This window comes from Bison bison, unplaced genomic scaffold (genome assembly GCF_000754665.1).
Source record: "Bison bison bison isolate TAMUID 2011002044 unplaced genomic scaffold, Bison_UMD1.0 scf7180017864193, whole genome shotgun sequence".
Classification (NCBI taxonomy): domain Eukaryota; kingdom Metazoa; phylum Chordata; class Mammalia; order Artiodactyla; family Bovidae; genus Bison; species Bison bison.
Window position 1 is genome coordinate 2,138,979 of NW_011494765.1, and position 24,247 is coordinate 2,163,225.

The following is a 24,247-nucleotide window of genomic DNA, read 5'->3' on the forward strand; positions in this document are numbered from 1 at the left end:
AAAGCTGAGTGTCGAAGAACTGATGCTTTTGAACTGTGGTGTTGGAGAAGACTCTTGAGAGTCCCTTGGACTGCAAGGAGATCCAACCAGTCCACCCTAAAGGAAATCAGTCCTGAATATTCATTGGAAGGACTGATGCTGAATCTGAAACTCCAATACTTTGGCCACCTGATGCAAAGAACTGACTTATTTGAAAAGACCCTGATGCTGTGAAAGATTGAAGGCGAGAGGACAAGGAGACGACAGAGGATGAGATGGTTGGATGGCATCACCGACTCGATGGACATGAGTTTGAGCAAGCTCCAGGAGTCAGTGATGGACAGGGAAGCCTAGCATGCTATAGTCCATGGGGTCACAAAGAGTCAGACATGACTGAGCAACTGAACTGAACTGACCTATGAGACTATCAGGTATGTGATGTTCAATATTTTTCAGAATATTTGAAAAAAATCAAGTAATATGGGAGAAATGTTAGCAATTAATTCTACTAGAGTCAGAATATCTAATTACAACTTTATTTAAGAATACTGGGAAAGTTCCTGTTTATTTATCAATTTCAGATTCCTATCAGTATGACTTTAAGTATATTACATAAATTAAACAATGAGTCATCAACATGTGTGAAGGAAATGCTTTTTTAAATTACTGACACTGAAAGATCAAGTGTAATTAAAATTGAATTTTAGCCTAAATTAACACAAAAAAACAAGCATACAAAACCCTATCCAAACAGCAATGTTGTGAAAACAAGAGACTCTTGTTGATGTGGAAAGAGCAATGCAACCAATGGTAGCTCTAGCACTCTTCTAAAGACGTATCATTCTGCTAGGACAACTAGAGCTGGCCACTAACATACAAAAGCCTTGGCAAAGTCTCCAGCCTGGGAAGGACTCCAGTTAAAGGTATTGTCAGCAGAATTCACTGGTGTTCCAGTAGTTATAACTCTGCATTTCCACTGCATAGGGTATGGGAATTAAGATTCCATGTGCTTTGCAGTAGTGGCAGGAGGACTCTTCTGCTTAAAACCTTCCAATTTCCCACCATTTGGGGGAAAAAAAATCAAATTTGGGAAAAAATCCAAGTTACTTATCACAGCTCTCAAGACCCTACATGATAGGGTCCCATCCCACCTTTTCAACATGACCTCCTCCCTGCATTCACTCCACTCCAGCTATTCTACTCTTTCTGCTCCTCAAACACACCACACTCAATCCTATTAGTATCTTAGAGCTCTTATATCTCATTCTCATTGCCCAGATCACACTTCTTCAGAATCTTTACACTCAAGGATTCTTCTCATCATCATCATGTCTTTCAGCTTGTATATTCACTTCCTCAGAGAAGCATTCTTTTTTATTCCTGACTCTTCTTAGAACCTAGAACAGTACAATATAAATATATATATGTATATATATGAAGAACATCGACACATTTGTTTTAGTGCATTCATTTAACTGCAATTTGAAAATAATGTAAGAAAGAGTATTTACATACACAGGAATATCTGCAAACTGAGTTCAACAAGGGATTGTTCAGCCCTATTGAAGGTTCAAGTAATTAACTGGCAAGCTTTCCTCCAAGTATCCACTCAGGAATCATATCTATCACAGGGCTATAGCTCCTGATGCCTAATGAAAGAATAACTGATTTCGAATCAATGCATAGGCTTAATCTGCATTTAAACACACTGATCATCGTCTCACTATTAAGTTTCCATTACAGCTCAGGAGCCAAAAGAGACAAGGTTCATATCCCAGTTTTATCTTTTAAATGCTGTGAAGCCTTGAACAAGTTATCTTACTTATTAATATTAAACAAAGATAACAGTACTTATCTCAGAGTTGTTTTGAAAGTCAAATAATGCATATAATAAACATCTGTTAGAGTCTTGCACATAATAAAAAACCAATAAATTATTCTATTATTAATTCACACTCTTCCAACTAATTTTTATTGATATAAAAGGCACAATTCAAAAAAAATTGACCATAGTCCCTGCCCAGGAAGAGCTCACAGTGTAAAAGGAAAAGAGAGTGAAAAGTGAAGTTGTTCAGTTGTGTTCGACTCTTTGCAACTCCAGGGACTGTAGCCTACCGGGCTCCTCTGTCCATGGGATTTTCCGGGCAAGGGTACTGGAGTGGGTTGCCATCTCCTTCTCCAGAGGATCTTCCCGACCCAGGGATCAAACCCAGGTCTCCTGCATTGCAGGCAGACGCTTTACCCTCTGAGCCACTAGGGAAACTCAAAAAAAGGAAAAGATAACCCCATAAAAAATAAGCATAGAAGAATTATATATTAACTCTCATCCAAGAAGCCTGAAAAGAATCTGCCCTGTTCTAGTAAATTTGATATTAGGATCTAGTCAGTCGGAGAAGGCAATGGCACCCCACTCCAGTACTCTTGCCTGGAAAATCCCATGGATGGAGGAGCCTGGTGTGCTGCAGTCCTTAAGAGTTGGACACAACTGAGCGACTTCACTTTCACTTTTCACTTTCATGCACTGAAGGAAATGGCACCCACTCCAGTGTTCTTGCCTGGAGAATCCCAGGGACAGGGGAGCCTGGTGGGCTGCTGTCTATGGGGTCGCACAGAGTCTGACACGACTGAAGCGACTTAGCAGCAGCAGCAGCAGCAGTCAGTCTAGAGTTAAAAGGCACACCAAAACGCTTCCAACTTATAAAAAGGAATAGCTTTTAAGATGGTCAGAACAGCTCTGTAAAGAAGCCCTCTTAAGATAACAAGAAGAATGGTCAAGAATGATTGTCTTTTTTAAAACGTATTTTAAAAAATTTGTTGTATTTATTTGGCTTTGTTGGATCTTAGCTGGGGCATGTGGGATCTTCATTGTATCAACTGGATCTTTAGTTGCAGAACACGGATTTTCTAGCTGTGGCGAGGGCTCAAAAGGGCATATGGGATCCTAGTTCTCCAACCAGGGACTGAACTTGAATTCCCTGCACTGTAAAGCTGCAGATTCTTAAATCATTGGACCACCAGGGAAATCTGCGAGAATGACTGTTTTAATAGCCAAAAGGTGGAAGCAACTAAGTGTTCATCAACAGATGAAAGGATAAACAAAATGTGGTCTATACATACAACTGAATATCATTCAACCTTAAAAAGGAAGGAAGTTCTGACACATGCTACAACATAAATGACCCTAGAGGACACTAAGCTAAGTGAAGTAAACCAGTCACAAAAAGATAAACACTGTATGATTCTACTTTTATGAGGTATCTTGAGTAGTCAAATTCATAGAGACAGAAACAATAGTGGTTGCCAGAGGCTGGGGGAGGAAGGACTAAGAAGTTAATGTTATGTTAGGTACAAAGTTTCAGTTTGGGGAAATGATGAAAATGCTCTGGAGAAAATGGCAGGGATGATTGCACAACAATGTGAATGTACCTAATGCTACAAAACTATAGACTTAAAAACGGTTAAAATAATAAATATTACGTTATGTGTATTTTACCACAATTTAAAGAAAAAAAAAGGAATGACTGCTCTGTAGTTTACAGAGAGTGAACATCCCTTTTCTTTGACTTTGATCACTGTTATATTCCACAGTGTATCAACTCAGCTTCTCCAGGTTAAGACAAGAGAATTCCTAGGCAGTTACCATATATAAGATACTACATGACATCTAAGAAATAACAAGTCCTTAAACACCCAAACCTAGAATTTACAGCAAAATTGACAGATGTTACACACTGCCCGTGGATTTATTTCTAGAAGTCTAAAAAGCGCAGAAAATAAACCAAAGTATTTTTATGTCTAAATACCAGTTTAGGATTATATATAAGTTAATTCCTAAAGAGACAAGAAAGTCTCCGGGGTTGGGGGGGCGGAGGGGGAGATCAATTGGTCCATGTAGGGTAGATTTCCTATTATCAGTGCTAAGCTCCCATAAAACAACTTTATTCAATTTTTTTAATGTCAATTTACATTAAACAAAGCAACTTTCATACACTAAACAAAAATGTCACAACCAACAGTCCAAATAATGGTCTTGTTTCCTAGTGGCCCAGAAAGACAGAAAATAAATCCCAAGGACCCTAGTTCAGATAGACTAGAGAGAGTAGACTGTGGTTCTTGCATAATTAACGACTATGTCACAGTTCAATGGGGTAAACACTTCAGTAGCTTCCCCCCAGCAGCTGCCTATGTGATTAAGGACTAGGATAAGAGTGACAGCTTCACAAAGGCAATAGTAAGAGATAAAGCGTCTTCCTAGCACATTCAAAGACTCCAGAATCCCAAACTTCTCTGCTGTCCTTCCATCCAATTTTCATTAAGAACAATTTATATCATCTAGGAAGCTTCAAAGTCAAATGCTACCTTTATTTTTACCTTATCAAACCCATAAAATCACAGCTGGGGTGTGGTCTAGACATAAGCCTTGGTTAAGATCACAAAAATTCTCAAATCAAATAATTGGGCTAAGTTAGAACAAAGTTCATCAACAAGAAGATGATACAGAATTCAAGCCAAGTTGGCTTCCTTCTGGCATTTCAGAAAGACTAGCATTGCTCCAAATACTAGTACATAGGTGTAAGTAGCCTCTGAGTGGGTAATGTCACCAAACAAAAGCAACACCTTCAAAGTCTCTCTCAGTGACTAGAGGCAGCCAGACACTCAAACTGCCAGTCCTGAATTACGGCCTCTGAATGGTGAGGGCTTCACATTTCACTGATCAGGGCACAGCCCAATCAGAAGACAAACCCCAACACTGCCAGGGACCAGCAAATCCGCTTTCTTCCAGTGTGCACATGACTGAATGTGCTTCTGTCCATCATCTGGGTCATATATAGTTCAATGCGAGCTGAGCAGACAGGGCTGCAAGGAAATCTGGTGCGGTTCAATACCTCGTCTAGTCTGGGTTCCAGTACCTTTTTTTTTTTTTTTCAAACTGACAAACTCATTTCTCTACCGGGACAGGATGCTGTGCTGGCTGGGAGTTCCATTTCTGCAGCAAGAATCCTATCTGGAAACACAGAAGTTGTCCTCTAAGCCACAGCAGCTCGAACTTTTTTGATTGTTGTTGCTGCTTTCTCCCATCACCCCCACCCCCTTTTGACAAAGATCCAACTGTAAAAAGTCTTACGTAACAGTTCAGGACTACTTCGGTTCTTTTACTGGGTAAGCACTTTCAATTTTTTTTTTTTTAAACTAAAAACCATTTTAACATTGAATCTGTTGAGAGTCTTGACTAAAATCTTTTAAGTAATTTGTGTGGTGAAATACTGTCAGTGGATTTTTTAGTCTCATTTCTGCACGTGCTCCTTTGTTCTCAGAACAGAAGCTTTTTATACACACCCCATAACGCAGCTGGAGAGAGTTATGAAGTCAGTTATTATAAGGAACACAAAGGTTGCTTTGCATTCTTTGCCTTTAGATAATTAATTTCGTATGTGTTTTCTTAAAATGAAGTATTATAGAAGGGAGAAATTGAATAAACGAAAGAATAAACTGTTGGAAAATCTAGCAAAGTTTGTAGTTTTTACCACCTTTTCTATCTGTAGTTTTGTGTGGCCAAACACTTGTGCCGCCTGGGGCGGTGGGGGTAGAGGCAAGCGTAGACAGAGAGGAACTAAGCCAGACATGGACAAAGGCATGAGCCAAAACCAGACAGTCCTGGCCGTTCGATAGGCCAGCAGTGGGTGAGACAGGTCAGCCAGCTGCAGGGGCGGGAGAGGGGGGGAAAGGGGCATGGATGTGTGAGGTGCTCATGCGTGCGATCGTGACTAGATTCTGAAACTGCCAGCCATTTTCCCAGCTATGCTTTGTGCAATCTAAAGGAATGCATCTTCTCTGAAGCAGTCTTGCCAGGGCCCAGTGATAGCAAAGGAGTGTGATGAATACCACAACATATGGAATCAGAAAATACTGGGATCTGGGGTGGGCAAGAGGGAAACGCAGAGGGTGTGGAAATTTTTTAGTGATCTGGAATGTGTTGAGTGACAGGAAGTGCCCCAAGCTCTCCCCCCTTCAACTCTTCTCAGTCGCGCCTGCTTTTGTCTAACTCTTGTAATCTACACACTACTGCTTACAAAGCTGTCTGAGTTTAAGACAAAAAGAAACATAAAAGGCTCTCTCGTTCCATAGTACCTACAATATGGAAGGAATGTAAAAAGCATGGCCCTTTAAGCCTGTGGACATTTTTTCAGGTATACAGGAGAAAGATAACATAACAATTTTCCAAGGGTAATGAGAATTATGAATTATAGTCAAGCTTCCAACCTAATTTTAAAAAATCCCGATTCTGCTATACTTACAAATGTTTACGATGGTTCCTAATTTGAAGGAGGTTTGCTTGTTTGGTTAATACATTGCATTTGAAGTTGTTTCTATTTTCTTTGTATAAATCTGTGCTTTGGGAGGAAAAAAAAGCAAAGTATTCAGAATGCACTGGAAAAAAGGAGATTTTCCCTTCAATGGTTAGAAAGCACTTTTGCTTGATTTCTCAGAGAAAGCCACTCTCTCTCTCTCTCTCTCTCTCATTTTTGCAAATATGCTACAAAGATAACTTTATGTCAGTTAGATGTAAAGTAGAAAACTTTTCACAGAAAACAACAGTACTCTACGTTAAAAACAACTTAGCATTTTCCCAAACTTCCATATTACCAATAGAAACACTACCACTTGAGAGAAAAGTGCCCAAATAGTTGAATGGCTAACTCTACTTCTGGAAGATGAAATGGAAAATTAAGTATGAATAAAATGATACTTGGGAATGTTTCTACCTCCTATCACAAAAAATGTTAGTGGTCAGCCTAGGAGTTAATCTTTCCTAGTATGGCTCTGAGCCTTCATGCCGAGCAGACGTTATTCACATGACGATTCGAAAAGTCCATTCATATATCTCACTACCTGGATTTGAATAGAAACCAGACAGCAATTCTTTAGTTCCAGCCACCATTCGCCCCACTGGACAATAGCGATTTGTTAGCACAGAGTCACAGGCTGTGGGACACAAAGCTTGGAGCTGGAGAAAGATGGGGGATTCAGAGAACAGGAAATTACAGGCCCGATGCACTCCTGGCAGCTCTAAGAATACAAAAAAAAAAAAAAAAAGGGCAACACGGCAATGCCATGTTTAAGAGCTACTTCTAGCTTTTTTAACCACCTCCAATGTCATAAAAGCTCTATTGTTGGAGTACATAAAGTCACGAGTCCCATGTGCTCTCTTTTCTCACTACAGGGAACTTCATTCAATGCCCTGGCATAGTCAGAAAAATCAAAAGCACCCAGAGTTGATTAGTTGTGAACTCTGATAGAAAGGAGAAGGGTATTTTACAAATAAAATGACAGCAAAAAAATATACACTAAGTAACACAAGTGACACATAACAAAATTAATAGGGTCTACAAATTATTTCATAAGACCAAGCAAGCAAAATGAAGCTGGATCTATCAAAACTTCAGGGAAACAAATTCATTTTCAAGTTATCATATAAAATCTATTATTTAATTCCATCCAAAGTTTCTTTGGAAAACATCAATTTAAAAACTAATCTTAGGTAGAACATTTCTGAGTTCTGGGTCGTATTTTCCAAAACAACTAAAATTGAAGCCCTGAGGATTTACTTTGAAATTGTAGAAAGGAAAACTACATTTTCTTTTGTTGGATATCAAACTATTATAGCTTGCTGGCTAAATAAAGAAACCGTCTCCACTTTCTCTTTAGATATAAGAAATGACATTACTGGTAATTCTAGGTGAGGGGAGAGGGATATTCTTCCATCTCAATGAGCAGAAGAGAACAGTACATGGGTTTCTCTGCAAGCTCTCATGCTGCAACCTGAGCACCAAGGGGCCAGAATGATGTCCATTTCAAAATGAGGGGACACGGCACAACAAAGTTGTAAATGGTTTTGTTCTTCTTTCTTCTGTGATCCATTAGCAAACACAAGTTCCAAATGATAGCATACCTGAAATACTCATCAGATGAGATTGTGAATGATCAAAAAGTGCTTTGGAAATATGAACTGTTGTACTCTATTTGGTTCTATGGCTTTAGGATAAACACATACCAAATTTTATGTTGTTGGAAAACCAATATGCAACTTTTAAACTACTACTAATTGTTGGATTTCTTCAAATTCTATCATTACTCACCAAACACAAGGATCAATTACAACCTCAAACTATGCTATAATTACATGTGGCTATTTTTATTTGAATTTAAATAAAAAGTAAATAAAATTTAAAATTTCAGTTGCTCAATCACACTAGCTGCATGCATTTCTAGCACTCAATAGCCCCATGTATGTAACTAGTGACTATTATACTGGACAAAGCAAAAAATTGTATTTCGAACCGCAGAAAGTTCTGTTGGACAGTACTGATCTAGAGCGTATGCTTGCTAAGTCACTACAGTCATGTCTGACTCTGCGACCCTATGAACTGTAGCCCACCAGGCTCCTATGTCCATGGGATTCTCCAGGCAAGAATACTGGTGTGGGTTGGATGCCCTCCTCCAGGAGATCTTCCCGATACAGGAATGGAACCCACATCTCTTATGTCTCCTGCATTGTCAGGCATGTTCTTTAGCACTAACACCACCTGGGAAGCCCAACTAGACCATGCTTATATACAGAACACGTTTTTAACTGCACATCCAGCTCGACATGAAAGAAATTGATCTCTAAGCAAAAGCCACAGTGACAAGGTAGTGAGTACCATGATACTTCAGAGATGTCTAAAACAGACATTTTGAAACCAAAGATTTCATTTTTTCCCTTGGTCTATAATGAAAGTTATAAAGAATATTAAGACAGTAATGACAGACATGCAGCAGTGGCCACAGTAGAATGTTCCAGAATGGCATTTAGTGTCATGACTACATGTCTTAACCATCAAATTTACCATCAAATAAAACAGACATGATAAACATGAATACGAGGTTCTTCAATTTGGATGCATTCTCAACCCATTCTATTCCTGCTTGGTGCAAGAAACTGGTTTTTAAGGTCAGGTGGACATTGGTTGGATTCTTGGCTCTGCCACTTATTTACTATGTGATCTTCAATAAGTCACTTCCTCTCTTTGTCTCAGATTCCTCATACATAAAACGCAAATATTAATGCCTTCCTGACAGTCATTTTAAGGTTCAAGGATCATATATATAAAAGATCTTGAACTCCCGGCACATTAGAAAATACTCTGGAAATGTCAATTCTGTGAAAATACAGTAAGGGCTTAAGGTTCAATTCACTGTCTGAGACTCTTCCCAAACACAGAGAATGGAAATAGAAGGGTCAAGGCTGATATACAGCACAGACAATTCTCTGTTTAAATTTTAATTAAAACAAACATATGAAGATGAAAGCTGTCAACACTGCACAAAGAATTTCACAAAGTCTTAGAAATATTAAATGGATTGAATGAATATAAGAAAATTATCATTTGAAAAGGTAGGTGGAACAACAAATTTTAATATCATGAGGTGTTTTTAATACTAATACTAATTTAATGCTATTTAGTATATAAGAATCATTTCTTAAATTAAGAAATAATATTTCCTGGAGATATTTTTTGAATAACATTTCTACTAATTCTTGGTGATTAAAACAAAAACATGAAAATTCTAATATTGCCCATGACTAAGAAATTAAAATAGCTTCCTGCAGGTATGAGAAAGAAAATTCATGTCTTTTAAAAATCAAAGCCATACATCTAAAACTAACACAACAATGTAAACCAACTATACTTCAATAAAAACTTTAAAAAAGAAAATAAAACCAGTCATAGAAGGAATTCCTGGGCAAGAGCTGTACTATATCTGTACAATCATTTTAATGTTGAAAATAATCTAGCAGAAACTAGAAATAGTAGGTGTTTCTTAATGATGATGCCAAATAACTGAAGAATGTTGAACATGTCACAAAATCTTTTCAGAGCATGAAAAGCAAGAGATTTTCAAAAGCAAATAGCAGAACTACGTTTAGGGGAGATAATGTGCTATACTGTAAAATCTAAAAACCTAGGTTCACATCCAAGAAACTGGCTGGATTAGATACAGCATGAAATTTTAGCTCTGCCACTATTTAGCTAGGTGACTTTTAACAAGTCACTTATAAATCTTTGTTACCAGTGGTGGTTCAAAAAATACATCTAATACTGGAGGCTAAATGACAGAGCACTTGGGAGGTGAAAAATTTTGATCTGCCAGAGACTATTCAAACATGTATCATGCACAGTGCTAGACCCAGGCTGAATGATGAACAAAACAGATACAGAAGTTGCCCTCATGGAGCTGCTAAGTTATTAACTGAGATAACAATTGCTAGGAGTCACCTCATTTAAAAAATAGTAGGCATGTGAGTTTAGAAACTTTGAGAATGGATCCAATAATTTGGGGAATCTGCCCTGCCATCCTTTGAAGCTGAAGTTCATAAGAATATGAAAGAGGGTACACCCTTAGCTCCATTTGATTCAAGGAAAAAGAGATGCTAAACTATAAGATCTTAATGGATTTCAAGCAATTAAGGAAACACCTTCAAATACACAGAGTGGTTTCACAGTGATCACTACTCAGATCTGTGGCAAACCACTATCTCATACAAAAGCTCAGCTCCTTTTGATAGATGATGATGAAGAACAAGATAATTTCTGCAGGGGACAGCGTAAAGGTGGTCTGAGTTAGGACTGTCTAATTTGGGAAAAGACCATGATACACTGGAGCATTAAATGTGATACATATTTCCTTCACTCCCTTTCCTAAGACTATGCTCTTAGAACTTACCACTTCAATGGTGCATACTACGACCATCATGATTACACAGCTAGCTGTTAGCAACCAAAAATATCTGAGACATGGATGATAAATATAAAGAGAAGGCATGGCTAGGGCTAGTCACAAGTGGGCTTCTGTACAAACTAGAACCATGTCTATGAGGTAACTAAATATTAACTGGATTAACTCTTTTCCAACTGGAATTTAGTCTTTGTTGTCATAGGACTATATCAAGAGTTACTGTTAACAATAGATAAAGTATATCCATATACCACAACAGCACAATGTTATTTCCACAGAATCTGAGGCTCCTGCTATCCAAATCCCAATCAAGAAATACCATTCTAGTTTCTCAATATTTACAGAACTTGGATTTCCAAACAGATTTTTTTTCCCCACCAGCAAGGACCCAATATCAGGTGGTCTTTTGCCTTTTCTTTGTTCACTGAATATCAAAGTCAAGTGGAAAAGAGATCTGGCAAATGTACGTAGAACAAATTTGACAGTTAAATAAAAAAATAGGTTCCCAATCTGTCATATGTTACTGTGATCTAGATTTTGTTAGAAGTACCTCCATTTGGCTTTCTAATAGCATTACATTTTGTCAGGCTCACTTCTCTATATAATCCTGTATTACTGGAACAGACAGTCTCTACTTCTGCTTGGCCACTTAAAAGCTTCTAGGTATACAATTCATTCTTTCAAAGGCTATCTGTTGAATGCTTAGTACATGCTAAGCCTCATTCTAGGCTCTGAATATACATACAATAGCAAACAAAACAAAGATCCTATCCTTCAGCATCATAGTCACAAAGACTTGAACCCAGTCTCAGCTTAAGCACTCACCAACTGCATGACCCTAGACAAATCTGCTTCTCTGGGGCAGGCAGGTGCAGGGCGGGGGGGTTGGGGTGGGGAATGCGGAGGGAATACTACTACTTCAAAGAACTGCTGTGAAAAGCAGTGCCTAGCATAGTGCCTAGAATACCACAGATGCTTGACAAACATAGCTCAAGTTTTACAAATAGAAGATATTACTATTATCCATCCTGCTTTCACATCCATGCATCTGAGAATTACTCTAGTTTTTTTTAATAACAAAAGGTTTCAATGGCATATATGTACCTAAAATACATATTTCAGGTGTTAAGAGATAAGCAGAATAAGAGTCATTAATGGATGAACTACTATTTCTGGTTATTAAATAGTTTCTGGTTGCATATGCTAAACACAAGACAGCAAGAATATATGAGAAAAAAAATACTTTGAAGTTAGGATTTTAATGGTGAAATGGATCCTTGCACTCACACAGATTTTAAAGGGTAGGACATTTTATATCTAGTAGCACACTATTTCAGTCAACTTAATCAGAAATTGTACAGATGAAACATAACTAAAAGATCTGGATTCTCAAGTCTACCACAGACATAAGGCAGGGCAAAGAAAGTATATCTTTTCCTTTAAAGATCATTATAGATAAGCCTCATTGAGAAAGGAATGTCTCTGAAAGAAAATTCCTGGTCAACTATAGTGATATACTTTATAAAATAACTTATAAAATGACATGGAAAATTGTAATGATAATTTAGGATGCACAAAATCGGTATTTTCACATCTGAATTAGTTTCATATTTTAGGAAGCAGCAAAGAGTATTAAACATGGAGATAAATTTTTGGTTTCCCAAATGCAATAAAATACTATAAATTCTTAGCAAAGCAAGAAAATAACCAAGAATATCACTTATTCAACAAAGCTTTATTGAATGACACCTTTGTTTCAGGTATATGTACAAGAAGACATCTGAAGTCCTTAAGTTCTTTCCTGGAAACACAAGCCTTTAGTATGCTTACCAGTCTGGCCCTCTTATGTTATGAAACATATGCCCTGCCTAATTGTTGCAACACTAAATACTTCATACCATGGCTAAAAAAAAGGAAAACCTTTCAGGACACACAATGTACTGAATGATCAACTTAAAAATCAAAATTTCTTTAAAAAAAAAAAAAAAAAGCCCAAACCCAATACAATCTAACTGAATAGATTCCACTTGCATGACCACTTATCGGCACAAAATAATGTTTATCCAAGTACCTAGAGTCAAGAGGAATTCAAATAATGACAGGAAGAAAAAAAAAACTATCACTTCCCATGGACTAATAAAATTACTACCATTTTTCATTTCTTCATAATTTTCCCTGTAAATGCTTATTTTCAATCTGAAAAGAGGGATTTCTCCTTAGGAGAAAATGATGATCCAGGTTTCCTGTAGATATTTTAGAGTATGTGTATGTAATAGAAGAGAAGTTGTCACAGTAACTGCCTGCTCCAAAAATGAAAGCTGATCAGCTCATGTGAAAGGACAGATTTCTGGTAAAGTTTTGCATCTGTTAGGACTCTGTTATCTATACATAACTAACATGTTTCAAAAACACACACTTCCTAAATAATAACAAATAATTATTAAAGGTCTACTACGTATCATTTGAAAAGACCCTGATGCTGGGAAAGATTGAAGGCAGGAGGAGAAGGGACGACAGAGGATGAGATGGTTAGATGGCATCACCGACTCAATGGACATGAGTTTGAGTAAACTCCAGGAGTTGGTGATGGACAGAGAGGCCTGGAGTGCTGCAGCTCATGGGGTCGCAGAGTGGGACACAACTGAGCGACTGAACTGAATCGAACATATCAGAACCTGTGTAGTGTTTTTCTACACATGCCATTTAATAAGCAAACCACCTCAAGAATCCAGTACTGTTATTAGCACCTATTTTATTGACGAGGCTACTGCAGCTTGGAAAGCTTGTCCATTGTCAAAAGTGCTAGGAAGAAGCAGAGTCCAGATGAGTGGTTCTTGGGAAATTGCTCAGTTCCCTTCAGCAGTTTGATTTTCTATGGTTTGCTGGCACATTTACCTCCCTTTAAAATTTTTCCTGTCAAAAACTGGGTAAATTTTTTTCTGCTTCTAACTTTGAAAGAACTAGCTTCCAGGATCACGAGAATATGGGACAGTACATTGCAATTTTACATATGATGAAAATAAATTCCTGAATGTCAGCAAGTATATAGTCTAAATTATGCATGGAACTTTTAAAATAGCTAGATATCATTTATTTATAAGGTTTCAAGTCTCAAGAAAAAGTAAAAAGAACTATATGATTTCTCAAAAACTTACTTAAGTATAAACAATATAGTCTAATTCGGGGAAATCCAGTGTTTTCAAAAATAGATTAGTGTCCACTGTACCAATGCTCTATGATTATACTTTAATGTTGTTTAAATGGATATATAATATCTTGAAAGAACGGCATTTCTGGATTACATGTGAACGTGAAAGCCTGTTGTTAACAGTAAAGCAAAATTATCATTAACATTATTTTGAGGTACTTCAGCTTTAATAGTTCCTAGAAATTCTCATTTACTTTTTGATAACAGATAACTAGAATTCTTAATTTTGGGCAGGTAGCAAAATATAGAGAAAAAAGCACAGACAGTGTGACAAAATGCCAAACCATCCCCAAGAAAAAGAAATGCAAAAAAGCAAAATGGTTGTCTGAGAGGGCCTTACAAATAGCTGAAAAGACAAGCAAAAAGCAAAGGAGAAAAGGAACGATATATCCAGCTGAATGCAGAGTTCCAAAGAATAGCAAGGAGAGATAAGAAAGCCTTCCTAAGTGATCCATGCAAACAAATAGAGGAAAACAACACACTGGGAAAGACTAGGAATCTCTTCAAGAAGATTAGAGTTATCAAGAAAACATTTCATGCAATGAAGGGCACAATAAAGGACAGAAATGGTATGAACCTAACAGAAGCAAGAAGGTATTAAGAGGTGGCAAGAATACAAAGGAACTATACAAAAAAGATCTCAATGACCCAGATAACCACAATGATTAGATCACTCACCTAGAGCCAGACACATCCTGGAGTGTGAAGTCAAGTGGGCCTTGGGGAACATCACTACGAACAAGGCTAGAGGACATGACAGAATTCCAGCTGAGCTACTTCAAATTTTAAAAGAGGATGCTGTTAAAATGCTGCACTCAATACAGCAGCAAATTTGGAAAACTCATCAGTGGCCACAGGACTGGAAAAGGTCAGTTTTCATTCCAATCCCAAAGAAAGGCAATGCCAAAGAATGTTCAAACTACTGCACAATTGCACTCATCTCAGACTCAAGCAAAGTAATGCTCAAAATTCTCCAAGCTAGGATTCAACAGTGTGTGAACCAAGAACTTCCAGATGTTCAAGCTGGATTTAGGAAAGGCAGAGGAACCAGAACAAATTGCCAACATCTGCTGGATCATCGAAAAAGCAAGAGAATTCCAGAAGAACATCTATTTCTGCTTCATTGACTACACTAAAGCCTTTGACTGTGTGGATCACAACAAACTATGGGAAATTCTTAAATGGGGTGAGAATACTAGATCACCTTACCTGCCTCCTGAGAAATCTGTAAGCAGGTCAAGAAGCAACAGTTAGAACTGGACATGGAACAACAGACTGGTTCCAAATCGGGAAAGGAGTACGTCAAGGCTATATATTGTCACCCTGCTTATTTAACTTATATGCAGAGTACATCATGAGAAATGCCAGGCTGGATGAAGCACAAGCTGGACTCAAGACTGCTGGGACAAATATCAATTAACTCAGATATGCAGATGACACCACTCTTAGAGCAGAAAGCAAAGAGGAACTAAAGAGCCTCTTGATGAAAGTGTAAGAGGAGAATGAAAAAGTCAGCTTACAACTCAATATTCAAAAAATGAAGATCATGGCATCTGATCCCATCATGTCATGACAAGCAGGTGGGGAAGCAATGGAAATAGTGACAGACTTTATTTTCCTGGGCTCCAAGATCACTGCCAAAGGTGACTGCAGCCATGAAAAGACATTTGCTCCTTAGAAGAAAAGCTATGACAAACCTAGACAGCATATTAAAAACCAGAGACATACTTTTCTGACAAAGGTCCATATAGTCAAAACTATGGTTTTTCCAGTAGTCATGTATGGATGTAAGAGCTGAACCATAAAGAAAGCTTAGCACCAAAGAACTAATGCTTTGAACTGTAGTGCTGGAGAAGACTCTTGAAAATCCCTTAGACTGCAAGGACATCAAACCAGTCAATCCTAAAGGAAATCAGTCCTGAATATTCATTGCAAGGACTAATGCTGAAGCTTAAGCTCCAATACTTTGGCCACCTGATGCAAAGAACTGACTCACTGTAAAAGACCCTGATGCTGGGAAAGACTGAAGGTGGGAGGAGAAGGGGACAACAGAGGATGAGATGATTGATTGGCATCACCAACTCAATGGACATAAGTTTGAGCAAGCTCCAGGAGTCGGTGATAGCAGGGGAGCCTGGTGTGCTGCAGTTCATGGGGTTGCAAAGAGTTGGACATGACCAAGCGACTGAACTGAACTGATAACAACATGGGTTTAATTAAAGCTTTACTACTAAATTTCTGACTAACATTCTCTGAGCCTCAGTTGCCTCAGCTGTAACATGGGAAAATACTAAAGTTCTTCACACAGCTGCCTTAAATGACAAAGTGCCCAGTGCCCATCAGAGTAGTGTTCAATTATTAATAGTTCTCTTCCTTTAGGAAGTTTTTTTCTTTGAAAGAGCCAGACAGAGTTGTTCCAAGTTTGCTGGTGGATATGATCTAAACAAAAATAGAATTGCACCGCTCAAAATTTGTGGCTGGAAATCACAAATTTAAAGTAAGTTTAAAGTTGGTCTTTTCTTATTCATTCAAATATTCTTATCAAACATTCAATAACAGTTCAATTTATTCATCCAAAGAGTCACTGAAAACTTACCCTATAGCATGTTAAGCACAAAAACGCCTTCATCTTGTGCAAAAGGAGCTCACAATCTAGTAGTAGAGACAAACCTTAAACAGATAACATGGTGTTCTAAGTGCTATATTAAAGAGAAGTTCAGGATTATGGGAGCCCAAATTAAAAGCACGTAACCTGGTAAGGGAAAGACAACTAGGAGGAACATCTGAGATGCGTACTGAAAGATAAATGTAATTTGTAGAAAAATAGAGAAAAAGAAAAGGTGCTTTTCAGGCACAGGAAATAGTGTGAGCAAAAAGCACTAACATGAGAGACCAACCTGTGTATTCAAGAAACCACATGTACAATGTTGGTGGAGCTCAAGAGGAATAGAGACAATTGATAGGGTAGGCAGAGGCTTCCTCTGTCAGGTTCAAATAGTGAAATTCATTCCAACCCTATGTAGTAATTCACTAAACTTGTATAAAAAGGGTGACTTTAGTTCAATTTTACAGCTTAATATGTTAACTGTCACTCAATCTGATAGCTTTAAAATATACACACACATACAATACACACACACTTGGTTTTGTGGTGGGTACATGCACTCCACACACTTGTCATTTTCCATCTAGATCAGAAGACCCTGCTTGAGAAACCAAATAAGTTATCTGAATTGGGTAATTACTGAAATATGTATAGTCATTCAAGATATACAGACTTCTCTGGACTTTTGTTGACTCACACAACTGAATATACAACAGACCCTCAATACACACTAAATGGATTAAATTCCAGTGAGTGAGAGAGAAACCTTTCAGATTTCCTGTTTTAAAAAGCCAAGTGGAACAAAGACTTTATAATAATTTCCCCATCTTTTCCGCCCCCTCTAGCCTTCCCCTCACAGGAATTTGGTTAATATGTTTCTTAAGATTTTTGCTTGTTTGTTTTAGATCAGACTATTTTTAGTTGTCTAAAAGTCTAAATACCTAGGAAATGAGAAGTATTATTTTATTACTAAATTACATACTGACATTAACACACTAGGTTAGCTCCATGCAAAAGCATCTGACAAACATCCTCACTAAACCCCACGATTCATTCAAGATTCACTGTCAATAAATACAGACTGGGAACAGGAAATAATATGATTGAGAAAAAAATTAAGATGTATATTTAGTTTGGGAGCCAAGGGTGTACCAAGTTTAGGAGCAATGAGGAAACAGATGTGACTTAAGAATCACTGTATTAGGGCCCCATAGTGAAAGCTTTTGTCAGGTTAAAGTATTTAGACTTTATCTAAGTTGGGGCATCAAGATTTTAAGTAAAGTCAAATTTGCATTTAGCCACTGGGTTAAAGATGAATTAGAGGTAGGCAAGACTGGGTTTCCCTGGTGCCTCAGACAGTGAAGAATCTGCCTGCGATGCGGGAGACCTCGGTTCAATCCCTGGGTTGGGAAGATCCCCTGGAGGAGAGCATGGCACCTCACTCCAGTATTCTTGCCTGGAGAATCCCCATGGACAGAGGAGCCTAGCAGGCTATAGTCCATGGGGTCGCAAAGAGTCAAGCTCAACTGAGCAACAAAGCACATGACTGGAGGCAAGGAAAATACTTGGGCTATTGCAGTAATTCAGATGAATAGATGATGGCTTTGACTACAATGGTGGCAGAAAAGATGCAAAGGCTGTCACATGCTATAACACGGATGAACCGTAAGGGCATTATGAAATAAGAAGCCAGACAAAGACAAATACTGTATGCTTCCAATAATATGGTCTATCTAAAGCAGTCAAAGTTATAGAAACAGAAAGCAGAATGGTGGTTACCATGGATGGGGTTGGAAGGGAAAACGAGAAGCTGTTTAACAAATACAGAGTTTCTGGTCTCCAAAAAGAAAAAGTTCTGGAGATCTGCTGATCAACAATGTGAAATTACTTAACATTACTGAACTGTATATTTTTAAAAGGTTAAGAGACAAATTTTACATTATGTGGGGTTTGCCACAATTTTTCTTTTTAAAGATGTAAACAGGAGACCAGGGCTTGTTTTACTTTGACATTTTGCTCTGTTCAACCTCTGAACAATTCCCTTGCTGTTTTACTGAATTATAAAATAAACATGGCTAAATGAGATCTGATTTGCAGGGCATCAGAAGTTCCACATGATCTCAAGTATCTAAAATACTTTACCTGTCATGCTACTTACTTAACATTTCCTTCATTAAAGTTGCTTTTTAAAATATTATTGTTTAAAGCATGTTTAAAATATTATTGAAAAATAACTCAAAATGTGAGAAATGCTAACTGAATAAAAAGCAAAACCCCACCAATTCTCTCAAAACCCTACCCTTGATCCAAGTATTATTGGTTTGGTATGATTCCTTCCAGCTTTCTACTGTAAATTTTAAAAAGTCATTATTTAAAGCCACTTTTAAGTGACTAACCCCAAGTCATTAACTAGAAATGATCTAACACATAAGTCCTTGAGCCTTATGCTTCTCCTCAAACTTTTAAACCAAGCTTCTGCCTGTTTTTTTAAAATTTTGTTTGTTCAAGAGGAGAAGGGGGTGACAGGAGATGAGATGGTTGGATGGCATCACCAACACAATGGACACGAGTTTGAGTAAGCTCCAGGAGTTGGTGATGGACAGGGAAGCCTGGTGTTCTGCAGTCCATGGGGTCGCAAAGAGTCGGACACGACTCAGCGGCTGAACTGAACTGAACACACTTGTGAAACCGACACTCAAATCAGGATATAGGATATTACTAACTTCTCAGAAAACTCTTCTGCTCCCCCTCACAGTAATTATATCCTCTCAGTAAAGGTACTATTATGACTTCTATCACCACAGATTAGTTTAGCCTATTTTTGAACTTTACACAAAGGTACTGTTGTTCAGTCACTCAGTCATGTCTGATTTGTTGTGACCCCATGGACTGTAGCACAGCAGGTTTCCCTGTCCCTCGCCAACTCCCAGAGCTTGCTCAAACTCATGTCCATTGAGTCATTGATGCCATCCAACCATCTCATCCTCTGTCATCCCCTTCTCCTCCTGCCGTCAATCTTCCCCAGCATCAGAGTCTTTTCTAATGAGCTGGCTCTTTGCGTCAGTGGCCAAAGTACTAGAGCTTCAGCGTCAGCCCTTCTAATGAATATTCAGGATTGATTTCCTTTAGGATTGACTAATTTGATCTCCTTGCAGTCCAAGAGTAATCACATATTATATAATCTTTTATGTCTGGCTTCTTTTGTTCAACATTTTGTATAGGAGATTCATCCATGCTGCTGCATACTGTCGGTCTGTCCATATCACTGCCATACAGTATTCTACTTTGTAAATTATATAATTCATTTATCCATTTTACTGGGTTGTTTTTTAATATAATTTTTTAAATTTATTTTTTGCTGCCCTGGGTCTTCATTGCTGTGTGTGAGCTTTCTCGAGTTGCAGTGAGAGGGGGCTCTTCTCTAGCTGCGATGCACAGGTTTCTTGTGGTGGTGGCTTCTTTTATTGTGGAGCACAGGCTCTAAAGCTTCACCAGTTGCAGCTCCCGGGCCCTAGAGCACACAGGCTCAGTAGTTGTGGCACACAGGCTTAGTTGCTCCACAGCATGTGAGATCTTCCCGGACCAAGGATCAAACCCCTGGTCTCCTGCATTGGCAGGCAAATTATTTACCACTGAACTACCAGGGAAGCCCCCATTCTACTGCTGATAGATATTCAACAGTCTCCAGTTTAGTTGTTGCCAGTTTGGGACTACTACAAATAATGTTATTATGAACATTCTCGTAAGTGTTCATTCAGCATATACTTTATCCACTATTTGTTGGGGATATGTCTAGAAATGGAACTGCTTATGTTCAACTTCCAAAGATGTTATTACTGAAGAGTTTCAAATGTTTGTACCAGTTTACGCTCTACTTCTGTTGGTAAAGGGTGTTACAGCTGTTCTCTCCAACACTTTACATAGTCAGGGGTTTTTTTGTTATTTTAATTTTAGCTATTCTGGTGGCCATGTAGTAGCATATCATTTTTAAATTTTTTTCATTTTTCTGATTTCTAGTGGTGTTGAGTACCTTGAACCAGAGTTTGATGGGTATCTCGGAGGTAGATTTAATAAATCACAGTGAACAACTGACTGAAGATAAAGAAGAGAAAATCTAGAATGACAAGAAAGACGAAAGCTATTTAGCAAAGGAAAAAGGGGCAGAAAACACACTCCCTTTCTGAAATTATTAGTTCTGAGTTTGCCAATGGGAATATGTGAATTTTGAGATTCAAGACTTGAATGCAGCTAAGATTCAATGACCATATAAAGGTTCTCATGTTAAAAAGTAATTTAAAACAAAAATCTTCAACACCACATGTTAGGTTGTAAAGAAAATAAATTTACAATCCAAAGGAAGCAAAATAAAGATAGACTAAAGTGCTGTATTTAAAAACAGAGCCTTATACATGCTTAAGATTCCTCCCACTATAACTTCTAGGAATTCCTGTGAAGATAATGGAAAGAAATCTACAGAGAGATGAGCCCAGTAAATGGAATTAAAGAAAAATTCAAAGCGTTAATAAAAGACAAATTCACTAAATCAGTTAGACAAGGACCTCCTGTGTTCTTACAAGAAGGCCATCTCTGACACTTCAAGTTTCTCTGTTATGAGAACAAGAAGAAGACGAAAAGCAAGGCTTACAATTAATCAACAAACTATGTGAGGATTATAGATGAGAAACAGATTTGGAGCTAGGCTCTGTCTTCTGAGATTCTTCTCATCACCAGAACATCTATAGCTAATTATTGCTTCACATTATTATGTGGTATCAAGAGCTTGGGGTCTGGATACAGACCCTGTATTTAAATCATAACTCTATCTCTCAGTAGCTATCTGTACATATTTGTACACATATATGTACATACATATGTGTGCATACATATATCTTAAATTTTTTTAATATTGGAATATAATTAACAATGCTGTGCTAGTTTCTAGTATACAGCAAAAATGAGCAGGAGACCTCCTTAGCTATTTGACTCTAGGCAAGTGCACATCTCCAGCTTCAGTTTTCTCGTATCCAGAATGAGAACAGTAATTATCCACAGCACTACTATGAACATTAAATGAGATAATACAAAGTAAAGCAATTAAGTACAATGCCTGACCCATATTAAGTGCTCCATAAAATTTGATATTATCATCTGCAAAATGGGGCCAATTCACACTTGCATTAAGACTGAAAAGAAGTAAAATGACATGTATAATGCCTGTACAGGAGGCACTCAAATGGTAGATATTATTATTACCTCCTACTTTTAGGAAACTGTGTCATTCAACATCAAACTGCATATGAAATGGTATAATGCACTGGTTAAGAACACGATGGGTTTGAAACTCCTGAGTTCAAAGCCTGGCTTTGCCACTCATTAGCTATGTGATCTTGGGCAAGTTACTTACCTTACTGTGCCTTTCAGTTTTTACCTGTAAAATTGAAATCATAAGTATCTATCTCACTGGACTGTTGTGAGGATTAGATAACTCTTTTTAAGTGCTTTATTTATAAAGCTCTAAAGACAAAACCTGGAACATAAATAGCATATAAGTATAAACTGTTATTATTTTAATAGCAGCGGTATATATGTTTTGTCTGAAAGAAATGGGAGGAAATTAGCTCAGTTGGTAAAGAATCCACCTGCAATGCAGGAGACTCGAGTTCAATTCCTGGGTTGGGAAGATCTGCTGGAGAAGGAATAGGCTACCCACTCCAGTATTCTGGCCTGAAGAATTCCACAGACTGTATAGTCCATGGGGGTTGCAAAGAGTTGGACACGACTGAGTGACTTTTACTTTCAGGGAATTCCCTGGCAGTCCAATGGTTAGAACTCTGCTTTCACTGCTGAGGGCCTGGATCTGTCCCTGGTTGGGGAGCTAGGATCCCATAAGCTATGCAACACAGCCACAAGAAAAGGGGGGGGAGGTAATAAGTTTGGACATAGGCAATTTAATGTTCTTCTTAGAGATAAGAGAAGCCCAATGAAAACACTCATCTACTCAGCCTTAAAAATCGGGAGGAAGGCTGAAAGAATAAAAAGTTAAACACAAGAACTGTATCACTACTAAGGAAATATGACCTCATCTGTCCAGAAATAGTTAGGGGGTAAATGTGCTTTCTGGCTCCGCCCTCACTGTGCAACAATTCAGACGAAGGAAGCCTACATTCCACAGAGAGAAGGAAATTACTTTTCCTACTTTCACCTTACAACAGCCTGATAACCTACACAGTGAGCTAGAGAGACTGGTGCATCTTCACATCTTTTTAGATAAGGGAAGATTGCTTAGAACAGAATAATCAATCCTAGAAGCCATCTCAGAAATGTCTTTCTGCATTATACTAATATTTTCTTTCCACACTCCACAAATCTTCATCCCTGGGCAAGGCAGAAGAGGTATCTAAAGAGGCAAAAATGCCAACAAGTAGCACACTTCAGAATTAAAAAGAAATCCCATGCTTGTTCTTAGGTTATGAGGTCAATCCTGTGTTCTGGTTTTTGTAGCTGACTCACAAAATGAACAAAATACTGAACTGCGTCAACAAATAAAATTAGTGATTTGCAATTTATCTGTTTAAGTTTGTGCCTCCTACCAGACAGATCTTTGAAAAAAGATCTTATTCAACATCAGCATTCGGTACATACAGAAGGTGTTCGATAAATGGTGACTGATTTTAGTCACTGAGCACCTCCCCCTTGTAAAAGGTACTATGGTAGATGCCAGACAGCCCAAAACAGTTCACTTATGTTTATGTCAAAACATTTTAGACTACTTAAAAATTAAACAGACTTGATTTGATTTGATTACGGAGAAGGCGATGGCAACCCACTCCAGTACTCTTGCCTGGAAAATCCCATGGATGGAGGAGCCTGGTGGGCTGCAGTCCATGGAGTCGCGAAGAGTCCACAACTGAGCGACTTCCCTTTCACTTTTCACTTTCATGCATTGGAGAAGGAAATGGCAACCCACTCCAGTGTTCTTGCCTGGAGAATCCCAGGGACGGCAGAGCCTGGTGGGCTGCCGTCTATGGGGTCGCACAGAGTTGGACACGACTGAAGCGACTTAGCAGCAGCAGCAGATTTGATTAAGGAGTGTCAGCTGCAGTTGCACCTGCTGTCATCCCAGACCTAACCCCAAAAGCAAGGCTACCCTCCTCTGCATGCCTGCTGAAGCAAATCAAGTATTTCTCTCAAATGATGGAGAGCCTCTTCCCATACAGCTCAAATGTGCTGTTCTTTCTGCTCAGCAAAGGAGGCAAACTCCAGAATCTCTGGTCATAAAAATGTGATGTTAGCAAGAACAGATGCTGAGTAAGTCTGGTACACTTCCAAGTAAAGTCTTGCCATCTAGAATTCTGAATTAAGGATGCCAGATTCAAGAACATCTGGATTTGCTCCTCTGGCTTTGAGCTTTCTCTAAGAGAGGCCAGGAAAAAGTATGCTGTTGCCAGTATGTGTAATTGCATACTCAAATACTGTACTTTGGACAAGAGTCCAAGACTTGGCAAATGGATGGAATGTAGCACATGAACCATGCAAAGGGACGGGTTTCCTTGCAAAACATAAATTAGGCAAGGTGTGAACTGCTCTTCTCTGTCACATTTTGGAAAAATTCACCCAGGAGAATAAATACTTGGGAAGGGGGTAGTTTAGGTGGGAGGGAATGCTCAGAAGTATGT

General features: G+C 38.3%; 1 long non-coding RNA gene across 1 annotated transcript in view; it reads left to right on the forward strand.

Moving 5' to 3' along the window:
* Positions 1-3,589: 3,589 nt before the first annotated feature.
* Positions 3,590-24,247, forward strand: part of LOC104991534 — a 47,350-nt gene continuing 26,692 nt past the window's right edge. Inside the window, exon 1 of the long non-coding RNA XR_825619.1 lies at positions 3,590-5,139. This is a non-coding gene — a long non-coding RNA (uncharacterized LOC104991534). The remainder of the gene's footprint in view (positions 5,140-24,247) is intronic.